This window comes from Triticum aestivum, chromosome 3D, assembly GCF_018294505.1.
Source record: "Triticum aestivum cultivar Chinese Spring chromosome 3D, IWGSC CS RefSeq v2.1, whole genome shotgun sequence".
NCBI lineage: Eukaryota > Viridiplantae > Streptophyta > Magnoliopsida > Poales > Poaceae > Triticum > Triticum aestivum.
The window spans coordinates 62,658,365-62,671,210 of NC_057802.1; positions in this window are offsets into that span (position 1 = coordinate 62,658,365).

Genomic DNA, 12,846 nt, shown 5'->3' on the forward strand with positions numbered 1-12,846 from the left:
TGGGCGGCGGGAGGCCGGATCCGCCCACAGGCAACGACGAAGGGATCGGAGGACCTCCCGCGCCGGCGCTCGGCCAGAGATAACGGTGCGGCCGGCAGTGGGTCTCCTCCCTCGCTGTCGATGACGGCCTAAACGCTGCCCCTCCTCCCCTTCACCGGCGGAGGGGGATACGTCCGGATCTGTAACCAGCGGTGAGGATAGAAAGCCAGTGTTTTTTGAAGGGAGAAAGACAGTGTTACTACCCCTATCTTGTTTAGATCTGGAGAGGATGAGAGTGTGTGAATAGAGCAACCCTAGCAAGCAAGCGCGGAGGCTCCGGCCTATATATACGTAGTGGGGTAGTTTTCCTTTTTCACTCCATCAAAACAATCGTTTAAAATTGTGTACTACTACATGCCAGGTCGCGGGTTTTTTTAGTTGTTGATTGTTTTTTGAGATAGCTACCCGCTTGTTCCAAGTGGTGTTACGGTGTGCCAGGTCGCACTTTGTATCGTTCAAGTCTGGTACTACAAGTCCCTCCATTAAATGAACAACCACCCCCTCGTAAAAATTGTGAACAAGCCCACGGCTAAAATTAGCGGAAACGTGGGTTGCCCCAACATGCATTATTATTTATATTTTCTACTCCCTCCGTTCCTAAATATAAGTCTTTTTTATTAGCCACACCTAAGACAAGAATTTTTTTATTAGCAGTGAACCCCACATGTCATAGACACAAAAATTGTGGCAAGATTCCCTTAGGCAAGCCAAAGTGTGTCTAACAATTTGAGCAACTCAGGTTAGGCAAGTGTGGCAAGTGTGGGAAAAATAATGTGGCAACATAAGACAAACATAGTCACAATCCAAACAGCCCCGTAATTTTTTGTGACATGCATGAAAATTTGGTTAGTTAAATTTATAGTCAAAATTTGGCAAGGTGCATCAAATCAACACATGCAAGTATCAAAAGGAAAGTCACGGCATGCATGCATGCGTTGTACTCCCTCCGTTTCCAAATATAAGTCTTTTTAGAGATTGCAACAAGTGACTACATACGAAGCAGAATATGTCTACTCCTACATACGAAGTAGCCCATTTGAAATGTGTAAAAAGACTTATATCGAGTGCAGTGCTTTGATGTGTCGCGTCAACTCGTACAAGACCGAGAAATTTGATTACTACGGTGCTGTTTGGTTTCTAGCCACACCTTGCCACACTTTGCCACACCTAACCTTAGGCAACTTTGACCAAGTTAGATAGGTGTTTGGTTCTAGCCACACCTAAGGCAAGAATTTTTTTATGAGCAATGAACCCCACATGTCATAGACACAAAAAGTGTGGCAAGATTCCCTTAGGCAAGCCAAAGTGTGGCTAACAATTTGAGCAACTCAACTAAGGCAAGTGTGGCAAGTGTGGCTAAAATCATGTGGCAACATATGGCAAAGATAGTCACAATCCAAACAGCCCCTACAACGCCCTCTCCCTCGCGGACTGAGCTCCGGTGCCTTAACTGCACCTGCCTTTGGCTGCATGACAGGAGGGCCAACCACCTGTTGGGCCCACCTGTCATAGACGCAAAGGCAGGAGCAGTAAGTAGAAGCTTTCGCTACACGCTATCCCTCCCGCACGAGGTGGACGGACATGCAGCAGTGGATTCGATACTGTAGAAGTAGGAGTAACATCATTGTTCGTCTTCTCGAAGAGGCGAAGAGCCAAGCGCAACCCGAACGTGGCAGTTGCGAACGCTCGCGTGGTGCGGTTCCTTGGAGTACTAGCCAGGCTCTTGCATGAGACAAAATTGCTATTGTTTAACAATTAAACTCCATTATCCATTGGTTGATACTCATTCTGCATAGGTCCACGCGCTTAGCACCGTTTCCTCCTGGGGTCACCAATGTTTATTTGCTAATTAATAGCATTGCATGCAATGAACTAGCCATTGCAAGTCATTAAAAGCATGCACACCTCTCATCTCTTATTGGTTGATATGTCAAGAAACAAGAAACAAGGTAGAAGTTAATGCACCGCGCCTAAGTGTTTTGGGACTATTTGGTTTTCGTAAGATGACTTACACACCTAGACGGAGGGAGTAGTATAGCCCTGTAAACCGGAAAGGAGTATTTGCCTTTCTAGAGATTTCAACAAGTGACTAGACTACACCGTGTGCAGTACTCCCTCCCTTCCGGTTTATAGGGCTCAAATCTCAAATCTCATGAACCAAGGCATTTTGCGATTGGAGGAATGTATCTCGTACTTTACAAAACTACCCTAATTAAACTCATGCATTAATTACGTAGTTCTCTCGTTTTCCTCTCCGCCTTGGTCGCGGTGCACAATATTGAGCACTCCTATATGACTAGCCGCTCTATCTACATGCGGGACATTTCAAAGCATCCGGTCCCGCGTGCCATCCACCAAATCACAGCGAGGTGCTACAGTCGAGACTCACCTGTCACACCAGTGTGGCCGTCATGACCCGTCATATCACAAAACCCACACCTTTACCAGCAGTGGTAAGGTGGCCTCCAAGTTGGACTGGACGAAGCAACCATCATTTCAATGGAACACTCGTTCAAGCCCTTTCTTCCCTTTCTTGAAGAAAACCTCACTCCAAGCTACTCACTTCTGCCATTTTTCTTCTGTACCGACGAAGGAAAGGTGGGCAAATCAGTTATGCTGCTATATTTTCATTCCAAGAATCTTCTTTTTGTGAAGCACCGACCGATTCTCACATCCTATTCTTTTCCCGTTTTCATTGCGATTGTGGTTTCCTTTCAATTGCTTTTTGTTTGTCAGTTCATTGATGGATCCTGGAGCACTAGGCAAAGAGTTGCCGGTGGACAACCCACTGGAGACAGCGATCTCCAGGAAGCGAGCACCGACCAACGAGTTGACCATGTTGGCGGGCCAACCCATGGAGACGAAGAACTCCAAGAAACAAGCACTGGCCAAAGAGTTGAGGACGTTGGCGGATGAACTCCTCAAAGAAAGTTGGAGGAATAGCAAGGGCCCCACCGTGCCTACCCCAGGAACTCTGATTGCCACCTATGTGAGACTCAAGACCAAGTTTGAGGAGATAGTCGCCGTTGAGATGCAGTATTCCCCTGGCAAGGTGATGGCCCCCATCGAGGACGAGGAGATGGCCCCCGGAGGGATGAAATCCCCCGGTGAGCTACACAAGGTAAAAAATAATGGCTTATTACCATAGTTGTGGTTTTTGATTATTTGCAATGTGTTTGCTAATATGTTAGGGTTGTGCAGGTGCCGGTGGACGTCCTTGATGATTCCGATGTTGTGGCCCGTCCTGTTGGCATCGCCCCGGAGATCGATTCCGATGCCGCTGTCCATCCTGTGGTCATTGCCCGAGAGATCGATGACAAGAAATAGTTGGTCGCGCTAATCCTTCAGGGTAGTTTGCATTGCCCTGTGTTTAATTACCAGAACAATGCGTGTTATCAAACCATCTTAGGGCTAGTGCACTGTCTTGTGTGGGCGGATCTTGCTACTTTTGTTTGATAGTGAATCATGCGATGAATCATGCGAACCCTCTCCGAGTTATGGAAACAGATGTATCCTCACCAGCTTTTGATGTAATATATGGCATGCTTAGATGTAAGTTTGAACTATTTATCATATCAGCAGGGCTTTGTTTGATGATTCTTGGTGTTAGTAGGCTAGCTACTGTGCGAGCTATAGTACTTGCAAAACACTCACCAAAGAGAAACGTTGGGGCTGATGAGCTCGTGGTACGCTTATACTTATCCCTCGCCGATCGACCAATAGCCCTAGCTCCTAAAATTGTAGGCTTAGCGATCGATCAGACAATAGTCGACATACATGCAGGCGTCATTTGGTTCATAGGGTAGGAAAATCGTAGCAAAAGTATAGAGAACGTGCAACACAAAATCATAGCAGTGCAGAGACGTACTCCCTCCGTTCCAAAATAGTAGATGACATAGGCGGGCTAGTTTGGCCTAGTGGGTTTCAGTGATATGACGTGGTATAGTGCCATCCAGTCTTCGCGTGTGGTAGAAGTATTGCGGGTACAGTAAGTTTTCTTGAAGAAGCAGAATTCAATGAAGTCATGATGGTTCCTTCGTCCGAACAACTTATAGTGGGAAAGGTTGGGCCTGCGATACGACCGGGGTAGACCAGGATAATTTTGTGCATGGCAGGTGGACCAGGATGGTCGACGTCCCACATGTCGGTGAATGAAAGTATTCTTTCCGATATAGAGGACGAGCAACGAGTATTCATTGTTTATTTTTGATGAAAGCTATTGTCTCCACTGTTACGATGGGGGAGTGTGAAACACGGCAGCCCAGTGAACTTGGCATGTGCACCACTCCCTCCTTCCTCATGTAATGCCCAGGTTACAGCTTTTTCTCACTTTCTCTCTATCTATTTCCTCTCAAATGTTTTTTACCTTTCTTTTTTTAAGACACAATTGTTTTTTATGCCTTTTTAGAATTATTTTTTTATACCTAGGAGCACGTGTAGAGACGGGCTCTTGCAGAGCCCACACCTTGACTTTGTCAATGCCTCTCTCTCATCCACATAAGGAGTACTACTTGCTATGCATGCATGCAGCGGGCAGCTGGTGTCTTGAGGGGCCAGGGCGGTGAGAGCGGGCTCCGGAAGCGGTCCGGACTCCAGCATGGCCCACCTCACATTATCACCATATATTTCTTGGAGTCCGTGCGCGGCGGGCGGGCGATCTCTTCTCCCTCCCCCATTTCTCTCTTCTCAGTCGACGCCCGCCGAGCGATTAGATTTCGGCTATCGACGGTTTATTCAATTATGGTCCCACATGTCAGTGAAATTGCAAGACAACGCGTGTCCCTTCTGGTGAGCGGCGTGCGAGCCGGACAGTCGGGGTTGCGACGCGTACGAGTCGTAAGTGTGCCGCCTTTTCCTTTAGAACTTGCGAAGCGTAACATTTTCGCGCGATCGATCGATAGTAATCCAGAACAAAATGACGAGGGCGGTGCTTTCCCGCTTGTTAGGTGGGCTAGTTCGAGTGATATGACATACTACAGTGCCGTCCACTTGCTCCATTTTTATGTAAGCAAGAGTTTACACTCTTACGCGGGAGGAGTGCGAAACACCGCGGATCTGATTTTGATCGAGGGATAACTGTTCCCTGCCAAATAAGGGAGGATTGTTAGCGATTATAGCATGATAGTTAGGGCATCTGCAGCACTGGCCCACAAATTTACACCGACATCTGTCCGAGGACACTGATGGATGCCATCCGATGCTGCCCGCATACCTTTCGACAACTATATGAATTAACCGGACGAAATTCATGCAAACAAAGCAAATTTCAAATTAACCGGATGAAATTCATTACATTTCGAAAACTTTTCCTACAAACTGGACGAAATTCATTACATATTTCGCACAAACCGTACTAAAACCTACTGTAAACCTAATCTAAACAATCGCCAGCGCCCGACCACCATGTCCGGCCATGAACCCGAGAAAGCCGGCCATTTCCTTTGCCTCCTCCTCATCCGCCTCGATAACCTCCTCCTCCAGAGCGGCGGCGACCTACCGTGTACTACTCTTCCTTGCTGCCGGCTGCGCCCGCGCACGCGCGCCGGCTTTGTGGTCGTGGCGGCGGAGGGCGGCCGGGGGGGTGCCGGCGATCTCCTTCATTTGCTCCTGCGACAGTATGTCGAAGAGAGCTTTGGAGCGCGCCAGGAGCGGAGCAGCCGATGTCCCTCGTCTGCTCCTGCGAAAGTACGTCCAAGAGAGCTTCGGAGCGCCAGGAGGCCATGGTTGAAGTGGTGCCGACAGAAGGAAGGGGCCGGAGGAGAATAAGTGTGGGTCTTTGGCTATGGCTGGGAGCTGGGGCTCAAGTTAATATAGCGGGCGAATGGCAATGAGCCGCGGCAGATGGATGGACAACTGGCGCCGGAGTAGGTTCGTCGGGCGTGAATCCGGACGCTGCTTCAGTGACTTAACTGCAGATGCGTTTGGGTTACTGACATGTGGGCCCAATGGGCATCTGGCCCGCATGTCAGTGACACACCAATTGCACCTGCAGTTAAGTCCGGTGAATGCGGCATTGACATTCTGGAGAGACGGTGACCATTTCAGGCGGGAAGCGCGCGCTAGCGATGGAAGGGGTTTCGGTGTGCAGTGGCACTAAGATCAGTCGCTCACGATAGTACATACTCCGTACCATACTACCATAGTACCCTCTATAGCTTAGGCTGTTTTATAGATTGTCGTTGTGATGGACGATATACATGAGCAAGGCAGTGCTAGTATGACCGTTGGTGTTGAGCCAGGTGAATACATGCTCGGCGTTCGCGTAGGCCTCCATCAAACGACTAAACAGTAATGTCAGGCACCGCTGGGGCGCGCAGGTGATGGGCTCGCCGTTTGCGTTGCGCCATGAGCAGGACTTTGATTTAGAGGGCGACGTGCATGCATTAGCATGCTTTGACAGCGTGAGCGTGAGTGTCTGACGCGAAGTATTTCATTTTCATTTGGCTGACGAGGGTGCGTTGGAGTGACGAGTCCGTGGTTTGATTCCCCACATACGCATAATTTTGGTTTTTACAGTATTTCTTTCTCCATTGACAGGTAGGCCCGCGTACATAGATAAAGAACACGAGCTGATGAGGCGCATGCGGACTGTTTGACTGGTCAACCAGACAAATATGGAGCTATACGCTGAGCTAGTGACCGTATAATCACCATATCTCATATACAATGATCAAATTGAGCTATCAAGACAAGTTCGATTGCCGCCAATGCATTTTACTCAGTAATAAATGACCAGGATTGAAGGGGAACCCAAATTTGCTTCGTCTTCTCTCCTTGAGCTCTTGACAAACCAATGCACTATACGGTTGTCCGGCCACTCCACCCCAGAGCTCTCACCAAGCGTCGTTCATGCCACCGCGCTGCACACTAACCGGTAAGGCAGCGATGGCATCCCGCCGCGCCGAGTTCCTCGCCGCCCACGACCGCACACAAAATGGTAGGGAAGCGATGGCATCCCGCCGTGCCGAGTTTATCGCCGCTCGCGACCTCACAACTATGTGGGAGGAATTTGAAGATGCCAAGGCCGAATGGGCGGTAGAGCAAGAGGCGGCCAAAGCCGCACAGAGGGAGCGGAAAAGGCAGAAAGCACTCAAGAAAAGAGAGGCCCGCCGCCGCAAGAAAGAAAAGGACGCACGCGCTGCTCTGGAGAGGTCGGCGGAGATCCAGGCACGGTGGGGTGTCGCCGACAAAGCCGGGTAGGAGAACGACGGCGTGTGGCCAGCATGTGAGAAGTAGTAGTACTAGTAGTTAGTGTGTGTGTCTGTGTCTGAGTACGAGCATGTACCAATACTACTAGTTACTACTGTAGTTTTTAGAGCAAATTACCAGTACATTAGCCTAGACTAAATGAAAAAATTCCTATCCTAAGCATCAAATGGCATCTCTTTCTCCATAGGAATTGAGATGCATGTCATCTCACTTCCTATGATTTTCATATTCCTATCCTATGAATGAAAGGAGGCCTCTGTTGGAGTAACTACTGTAGCTAGCAGTACTGGTGGTACAGTAGTTTTCTTCAAGAAGCAGAATTCAACGAAGTCATGATGGTTCCTTCGTCCGAGCAACTTCAAAGTGGGAAGTGGGCCTGTGATTTGACTGCTCATTAGTCATTGTTACTGCGGCGCGACGACCTGGGTGACTCTCCCTTGAGTTCTGCGTGCATGGCAAGTGGACGAGGATGGTCAACGTCCCACATGTTGGCGAACGGAAGTATTCTTTCCGATATCGAGGAGCAATGAAACCACGTGGTATAGTATCACTGCCGATTTATAATTATTTTTTATTTCCGATGAATGCTAGCGTTTCAACTCTTACGACGAAGGGTGCCAAACACGGCACGTGCTGGATGTCCCACACGTCAGCGAAAGGAGTGGGACATGAACAGCGTGGTAGAGCCCAACGTAAAAAAAACAGCGTGGTAGAGCGTCTCCACTTCTTCCGCTTCTGGGTCGGAGACCACACGTAGTAGTACTTAGTGGTATGAACGATACAAAGTGCGACCTGGAGAGAAAGACACGTCTAGTTGGAAGGTCTCGGGGCATACACGTAAACAAATATAAAAGTTAATATGTGCCTCCAACTAATATAGTAGTAGTAGAGTACTTAGGCACGTACTCCATAGCATCACCGTGCATTGCACGTACAACATTTAGTGGTAGTACATAGTAAGAGACAAATGCCGCCCAAGAGTTCCCTTCTCGACCTACTTTTGGGTGTTTGGTAGAGTGTTTGGAGGGTGCATGAGTCCACACTAGTTTAGCACAAATACACTAGAAGCATGCATGAAGAGAGCATGCATACAGAGGGGTGTTGAGTTGAGCATGCATGAAGAGGGAACAACTATGCTGAGACGAGAACGCAACCAAACACACCCTATATGCCACGCATGTTCATGCCATTTGTGCCTTTCTACTTCACTTACTGCGCTACATTACTCAGGTTCGTATGTCCACTCCTGGGTACATGTCCGTCTCGTAGTTCCAGTCCCACGTGTTCTTCATATAGATGGAACGATCCTTGCATAACACGTGCACCTTGATGCTAGATGTCTCGCGTGTTGGCAAAAGGATGAACAAAGCTCACGTAAAAAATAGAGGGGAAGAACATAGATTCCGGACGACCGAGAAGGAGCAAGGAACCTCGTGGTGGAGCGTCTGCACTCATAATATTTAATATTATTCAGCGATATAAAATTAACCAATCATCTCCACAGTGGACTAGAAGAGTACGAAACACGGCAGCCCAGTGTAGTTACATCATACTAGTACATGGCTAACCCATGCTATCACCATATTTCTTGGCTTCTGTGCGACACCTATCTCTAGTAATCCAGCAGCCTGTATCGCTTCGCCCTCCTCGTCTCTATCAAAGTGCGAAGGGCTGGCCTTTCTGCCGTCTATTGAGGTCGGTTAACTATCACATGTTAGCGACATGCCACGAGCATTCTAAAAAAATTCCTTTCACGTTCCGTTTTCAAAAAGAAAAAAAATCCTGTCACGTACGAATTTGCATGTATGCTTTGAGCAACTTGCATGTCCTATGCTGCTCCTGTTTGATACTCTAACTTAGCTAGAGGTTAGACTAACTCATGACTAACACTGAACTAACTGTAGCCAAAGAGGTGTTTGGGTGACAGGGTTAGATTGACAATAAATGCACTTCATGGAGAGACAAAAGTGATTTTTCAGTGGTCCCAATGAGAACTATCTCCAGTTAGCACCTCTTGGGTGGGATAGTTTTTTTTGGTGGGTTCGGTGCAACTTGCTCCAATTTAAACCCTCATGCTTGGATACTTTAGGGCTATTTTAGCCCCAACTAGCTCAAACTAACTCTAACCCATGGATCCAAACAGGGCCTATGGCCAGTCTCGACGCGGAGCAGTCGCGTGCACTGGGAAGCGGCGCTCTCTCGGCCGTCGCACCACTTCAAAGCCGGCACCAGTGTGAGGTCGCCTCCGCTCTGGCCGGGCATTAATGCGGCACTGACGCTCCAGGGCGACGCTGACAGTTTCACGCGGGAAGCGCGCGCTGGCAAGGGACTATAGGTTTTGAACCGTTTCAGGTGTAGTACTGGTAGTTTGCAAAAGTACTCAATTATTGCACTCAGTTTCCTAAGAAATTGTGGTGAAAAATGTTACTCCACAGCCCGCTTCCCTTCTCCTTCCTCTTCCGCCGCCCGCGCACGTCCGGCGGGAGTATGGCGTATGTTGTTACCTTCGGCCGGCCCATGGCTACCGGGCGACGGCGACCAGAGAAGAGGCGGCGGGAGGGGAATGAATGCAGCTACTGTTTGGGTTTGCCTTCCAGCTTAAATAAATGCGCAACATCACGTGTACCCGCGGGTGCACAAATTGTAACATACGTGTCTGCTTAAGTGGGCGTCATGTAACTGGTGTGTGTGTGAGAGAGATTCTGAGAGATAGAGTGTGTGTGTGCGACTCTACTCTTCGGACATGTACTCAACCTTTTGCATCGGGATATAAGTATAATGGTATTTACTTTTGCTAGTGATTTACGTGGCCATGTTAACGTGGTTGTGTCAAAAAATGTCACTTCCTGCTCGTGATTTGCGTTATATAATTACAAGCAAGATTCTCGTGCATTGCACGGAACATCAATATGCATTTTTTTTACAGAACACCTGTTGTGATTGACCCATGCAGGAGTAATCCCATGTGTAAAAACTAATGATATCTCGAGAATTTTATCAGAAAACTGGTATCTCGAGAATGTCATCGAAAAAATGAAAGATGAGAGATAAGGCGAGGAGGAGTGGAGCGTGGTGGTGACTGGTGGTCGGAATGGGCGGAGGCATGGGGATGGACGGCGCCGGCAGGGGGCAGCGGCCACCATGCATGCTAGATTTTTCCAGAGACTTATTCCTTTTTGAATTGCTGAGCAATGAGGTTACGGGAGATAATGATGTGGAGAGAGGTGCGGGTATCTTTTGTAAAATTATCATAGTTTGCTTTCTATCCTCAGATATAGATCATACGGTCTGTATTACAAGATGGCAGGCACACCATCACCGCCAACTCGTTTTTTTATAAGGGTACAGATGATAAGTTTGCTGACTACTAAAGTAAAGTGGAATTTTTCCACGTTATGCAAGTAAATAAAGGTGATTGTTTATCATATGGGTAAGGTTGGGTGAAGGGTTGTAGGAACAAATGCTCCGCCTAGAGCATGTGTGTGTGAGATGGAGTCTTAGTGTGTGTGTGTGTGTGGGGTGTGTGTGAGAGAGAGAGATAGAGAGAGGAGAGAGAGAGAGATGGAGTCTTAGTTTGTGTGTGTGTGAGAGAGAGATGGAGTCTTAGTGTGTGTGGGGGGGGCGTGCGTGCGTGTCTGTGTGTGTGTGAGAGAGAGATGGAGTCTTAGTGTGTGTGTGGGGGGTGCGTGCGTGCGTGTGTGTGTGTGTGTGTGTCGCGGGGTCCTCTATGGCAGATGTAATTTAAGTGTGCATGGCTTCATCATAGAGAGGTGATGTGTATGGCAGAGGCCACCAACGATGGGGTGCGAGAGAGAAAATGCCCGTAGAGAGGGAAGAGAAGGTGTGTGCGCGTGAGAGGAGTCGACATCGAGAGAACGTGTTTGTTCGAGAGACACTGAGGAAGACTACTATATATCGATGGTGCATGTAGGCGGGAATTAAACAAAGGGGTGGTCTTATTGGTTTCGGGGATATATGGAAAGAGTGAGAGGCAGGGGGGTAGCTAGAAGGAGATTGCTAGGTGTGAGTGTGTGTTTTACCCATCCAGGCGGAAGTTATGTGCACAAAAGAGGAGAACGATTCGATGTGGCATTAGGATTGAGGGTAATTAACAACGTATGGAGACATAGAGACCTTGAACGTGCATGTGTGAGAGGTATACATGTATACGTGGGATGTGTGTGTGTGCGCGCGCGCATGATCGAGATAAAAGAAAGAAGACATAAGTCATAAGATCAACGGCATGGGAGAGACGGATCGGTATGACAATATGCATGCATGTGAGAATGCAGGGAAGAAGGCCCAACAATTGAGCATGTGTTTTTGTCTTTAAGAGATAGTGGCATGGGCTGGAGCATGCATCTATGGCGAGCAGAGGGAGTGAGGCGCAACGATTGTGCAAAAAGAGACCAACCTATAAATGCATATGTATGGAGAGACATATATAGTGTGGGTGATAGGAAGCAAGACTCCGTGCGAGAAAGAAATGTTGACGGAGAAACTACAGATAGATACAGAGATGGAGATGCTAGCTAGAGGGACATCCGCTAGTTCGGGTGTTGGAGATGTCCGTCGGGTGGTTCAAAGGGTGAAGTTATATATGTGTGTGAGAGGGCACTTGACTGCATGTAGAGAGAAACATATGTAGTGTGCGTGATAGGAATCAAGATTGAGGGCGAGAAAGAAGGTTGATGGAGAAACAGATAAATAGAAAGATAAAGATGCTAGCTAGTGTGCGTTAGAGATAGGAGTCGAGTGGATCAGAAGGCTGGGTTATGTGTGTGGGTGTGAGAGAGATAGAGAGAGGGTGCATGTGAGTCACATACAAACAGATATCAGAGAGAAATGAGATCCAGAGAGACGGAGTTTTGTGTGTGCGAGAGAGAAAGATATTTCACAACGAGAGTGATAGCTAGAGAGACATACGAGGGAACGCAAGATATCTCTAGGGAGAGAGGGTGTGTGTGAGCGACATACAAGAGAACAATGGATAAATATGAGACCCTGGGAGGCAGAGTTTGTGTTTGTGTGTGAGAAAGAGATATTGAAGAGGAAGAGTCGTAGGTTCTCATATCTAAGGAGCGAAAGACATCTCTGTATGAGGGGTGTGCGAGTGGCACACATGGGAATAGTAGAGAGAAATGAGACCCCGGGAGACAAAGTTTTGTGTTTGTGTAAGAGAAAGAGATTCCACATGGAGAATCATAGTTAGAGACACATAGCAGGGAGCGAGATATACTTAGAGAGAGATAGAGTGATGAAGGTTGAGGGAGAGAGTACCGTCAGTGTGTTATGAAGATAAAAGATCATTGTTGACATACAGGTAGCACGAGAGATACCTGAGAGACGATGAACGCGTATAGGTCCAGAGAGATAGTCCTATATAAGCATGAGTGATAGCTATATGAGACGAATATCTGGATTAAAGGGGATTCAAATATTTAAACTGGAGATCACGACATCGATAATATCATAACGCAAATTGGTGTATCAAACATGCATATTCATTTGAATTTGGCCACACGTGTAATGTTATATAGTTTATCAATATTGGTGATCCATAGATTCTTCAATTACAAACAATGCATGGTTTATATG